Consider the following 4,783-nt stretch of genomic DNA (forward strand, 5'->3'; position numbering starts at 1 on the left):
CCCTCTTCTCCCCACCTTTTTTTCTCCTCCCCCTTCTTTTCCTTCCTCCTCCTCTTCCCCCTCCTCTCATCCTCCTATCATCTTCCTCGTCCTTTATTTCCTTTTCCCACTCCTTCCTACCTCTCCCCTTCCCCCTCCCTCCAATCTCCTCCCCCACCTCCCTCAGGGGGCCTTGGAGATCCTCTAAACATCCATCAGGTTTCGGGCCGGAATTGGGAAGGTTCCTAAATGCCCACGGGGAACTGCTGGGTCGGGGGACGGGAATCGTCCCTGGAGCCAGAGGACTTCTACCAGACAGCAAAGTTTTAGCCTAAAAACGAGCATTAATATGAAAAGTTTTGCCGAGGTCAGAGTCCCTCCTTTGGAACCTGGGCCAAGTCGGTGCTCAGCGCAGCTCACGGCCCCAGCCTCCTGGGTGAAGAGAGCAAAGAGGATGGTCGACGAATTTTTAGCTGTTGACACATTTCACATTCTGTCCCGTGTATCTACAAAGGAAGGACACTAGCCGAGGGTTTCAGAGGCTGTGTCTGCAAGAGGAGAGGGTGAAAAAGTGCTAAAGGCGTGGCTTTCCCCTCACGATTTTGCAGGGGGTGGGTTTCCACTGACTGGCGGTTGGACCTTACATCCCTGAAGTTGTGTCCTCATCTGTCAACTGGGATTATAATAGTACCCACTTCCTGTAAGTTGTGAAATTCAGTGAGGTCATGTGTGTAACCCTGTACACAGAGAGCTCTCAACAAATGTTAACTGTTATTTGTTGATTTTTATCTATAATTCCACCTCTGCTCCATCTTTTCAGAAGCACTGTGGTCCACTTCACATTATTACTTGAGATAAACTACAGTTCCTTACATAATTTACATTCCAGTCATGCCTGCATGTGCCAATCCCTTTTTTAAAAAAATTTATTTAATTAATTTATTTTTGGCTGCACTGGGTCTTGGTTGCTGCGTGCAGGCTTTCTCTAGTTGCAGTGAGCAAGGGTTACTCTTCATTGAGGTGCACGGACCTCTCACTGCGGTGGCTTCTCTTCTTGCGGAGCATGGGCCCTAGAGCGCGTAGCCTTCACTAGTTGCAGTGCATGGGTTCAGTAGTTGTGGCTCAGAGGCTCTAGAGAACAGGCTCAGTAGTTCTGGCACACAGGCTTAGTTGCTCCGCGGCATGTGGGATCTTCCCGGACCAGGGATCGAACCTGTGTCCCCTGCACTGGCAGGCAGATTCTTAGCCACTGCACCACCAGGGAGGTCCGCCAATCCCTTTTTGAGAGAAAGGAAAACACCTTACTTTCATGGATAAGGCATTTATAAACTCATTGTAAGTTATCATGCAGAGAGAACAGTATCTTTCATTAGGTACTGATTTTTATTTTGAAGTTTACGATAACCCTTGCCTGAAACTTTTATACTGATTACAGCCTAGTTTAAGAAGAAGTGAAAGAGCAGAGAGAGAGATGTCATCATCTCTGAGACTGAGAAATAGGAGAATCGGGAAAGCCTAGTTAAGGGAAAATGAACATAGAATTTCAAAAACATCAAGTGGGGCAGTGTTAAATTCATTGCACCTGCCTAGCGCCAGACATTGTTGTAGATACTGGGAATTCTGGTGAACAGATGAACTCCCTGCTCTCCTGAAGCTTAAAGTCTGCTTGGGGAGGAAAGACAATAATGAAATAAATAATAAAATATCAGGTGGTCATTGCTGTGAAGAGGCATACTAAGGGGGATAGAGATAAGGAGAGGGTCATGTTGCTGTTTTTAAAACATCACAAGGAAAAGCCTCTCTGATGATAGCGATGATGTTTAAGCAGAGATCTGAAGAAATTAAGGAACAAAGCCATGTGAATATTTGGGGAGAAAGGCAGTAAGTGCAAGTAGAATCTATATGGTATGTTCAAGGACTGCAGAGAAGCCAGGGTCACTAGAGTGGAGTGAAACAAAGGGCAGAAAGGTAGATGATGAGGTCGGAGAGATGGCTGGGGCCAGATTGGGTAGTATATGGTTGGCTGCCAGAAGGACTTTAAATTTGAATCTGTGGTTGGGAAGCAGTAGGAAATTATGTGATCTGTCTTTTAAAAGGATCACTTTGTTACGTGGCAAGGATAGAATCCGAGAGACCAACTAAGAGGCCATTGCAGTTGAAACATCCGAGTGGTAGATGTGGTGGAAAATATTCATATTTGGGATGTGTTTTGAAAGTAGAGCTGACGGGATTTGCAGATGGATTAAATGTGGAGTTAAGAGAAATAGAGGAATGAAGAATGATTCCAAGGTTGGTCTGAGCACCAGAAGAATGGGTTTCCATGTTCCTACAAAGGAAAGACCTGGGGAGTTTGCCTTGGGATATGTTATAAGACTCTTATTAAGGAGTTCATCACACCAGTTTCTTTTTTCCTTTTTCTTTTCTCTTTTTCTGCTTTTTTCTCTTTTTTAAAAAAAAATGCTTTATTGAAGTGTAACAGTCGAATGAAAGAGGGCATGAATCATAAGTGTTCTTGGCTCAGTGAAATTTCATAAAGTGAATGCATCTGTGTAACCAGGTATAAATCGGGGGGTTGTCAGCAAGCAGACTTGAAATCACAGCATTGCGAAGTCATCTAGATAGTGAGACTGAATAAAGAAGAGATTGGGGGGCTTCCCTGGGGGCACAGTGGTTAAGAATCCACCTGCCAGTGCAGGGGACACGGGTTCAAGCCCTGGTCCGGGAAGATCCCACATGCTGCGGAGCAACTAAGTCCGTGCACCACAATTACTAAGCCTGCGCTCTAGAGCCAGCGTGCCACAACTACTGAAGCCCGCGCACCTAGAGCCCGTGCTCTGCAACAAGAGAAGCCACCGCAATGAGAAGCTCGTGCACCACAACGAAGAGCAGCCCCCGCTCACCACAACTAGAGAAAGCCTGTGCGCAGCAACAAAGACCCAACACAGCCAAAAATAAATAAATTTATTTTTTAAAAATGAAGAGATTGGGGACTTAACCCTGAGGCACTCCCCACATTTAAAGGTCGGGGTAATGAGGATGCTCAGAGGAACAGCTGGTGAGGTAAGAAAGAGCCAAGTGAGCTCAGGATCCAGGACACCAAATGTAAGAAAGGATTTTGAGAAAGGACATGGGAAACTATGTCAAATGTGACTTATAAGGAAGGACTGGAAAGTTTAATTAGATAAGGAATGAAAAGACCATTAAATCTGCTAATGAGAAGAGCATATTGACCTCGGATAGTTTCCATGAAACAGTTAAAATATTGAATTTAGAATGTTTGTAGTGGGTTGAGAAGAGAATGCGGTGTGATTTGTTCTGGAAATATGTGAGCGTTAGACACTAGGAGTATGGAGATGGAAAAAACTGTCCTTATTCTGGAAGAACTTATAATGATATAGGGAAGAAAGTTAATAATTATAATAGTGTATGACAACAGTTACTATAGCTGTATATATATGATGCCATAGATGCAAATAAAAGGAGAACTTACCCTGACTGGAGAGGACAGGAAATGATTCCTTGTAGTAAGCCCTGAGTCTTGGAGGACCGGTTTAGACCGTAGGTGTAAATGGGTGACATCATATGGGGGAAGGATGTTAAATGTTAAAAGGCCCTTAAGCAAATGAGCATGATGAGTTCTAGGTATCATAACTAGTTCACTGTGGCTTGACACTAGTTGTGTAGGGGAGAGGACTCAGACCCAGAGGAGGTAGTGATGAGAGATTATACTGAAGAAGTAAGAGTCGCATCATGAAGGGACCTTGTATGCCATGACAGTAAATCTTAGGAAAACTATTCCCTAAAAAGTGCTCATATACATAAAATTTCAGATTTGTGGACCCTTGCAGCCCAACTATGGATACCAAGTTAAAAATCCCCAAGTGAAGATGATGAATTGGTGGGAACTCTATCTGCAGTAGCCTAGATGAGTGTTTGAATCTGATGGCTGGCAATGAGATAGGAGGACTTGACACGCTAAGTGTGGGTTCCACTTTGAAGAACTCTCGCTGCAACTGGAGAGCAAGAAAGAAGAATGGAGGCAACGCAAGCTTGTGGGGTAGAATCTTAAGAAGGGGTAAACTTGATATGGGGTGGGGGCGGTGGGGAATAAGCAAGTACAGGGAGAGGTTGAAGAGACCAGAGAAAAGATGATGAAACAAGTGACCAGCAAGGCAGAAAAGGATGGAATCCAAATTACGGGTAGAGAATCTAGCCTGGCTAAGAGCTAGGTAAGTTTGGGGGATGGGGTATGTTGTAAGCAGGAATTTGAGGGCTTTCCCACCAGGGTTCTATTTTTTGTGTGAGGTTGGAAATGGTGTCAGCTGAGAAAAGGGTGGAGGCAAAGGCAGCATGAGGAGAGTAATGAAGTTAGAAGAACCTTGGAGGGAGAGGATGTTAGATCATCTACAAGAACATGTGAAGTTTGACAAGATAGTGTCAATTAATAGTGGGGCAAGACAACTGTTTAAGCATAACATCAGATCCAGAAATCATAATGAAAAAGATTGATGTATATGACAATGTAAATGTTATAACTTTTTCTAGACAAACTCAGTATACACTGATTTGAAAGACAAAAAACATACAGGATGGGCATCCCTGGTGACGCAGTGGTTGAGAGTCCACCTGCCCATGCAGGGGACACAGGTTCGTGCCCCAGCCCGGGAAGATCCCACATGCCATGGAGCGGCCGGGCCCGTGAGCCATGGCCGCTGAGCGTCTGGAGCCTGTGCTCCGCAACGGGAGAGGCCACAACAGTGAGAGGCCCGCGTACCGCAAAAAAAAAAAAAAAAAAAAAAACAGG

This window comes from Neophocaena asiaeorientalis, unplaced genomic scaffold (assembly GCF_003031525.2).
Source record: "Neophocaena asiaeorientalis asiaeorientalis breed wild unplaced genomic scaffold, Neophocaena_asiaeorientalis_V1.1 scaffold278, whole genome shotgun sequence".
NCBI lineage: Eukaryota > Metazoa > Chordata > Mammalia > Artiodactyla > Phocoenidae > Neophocaena > Neophocaena asiaeorientalis.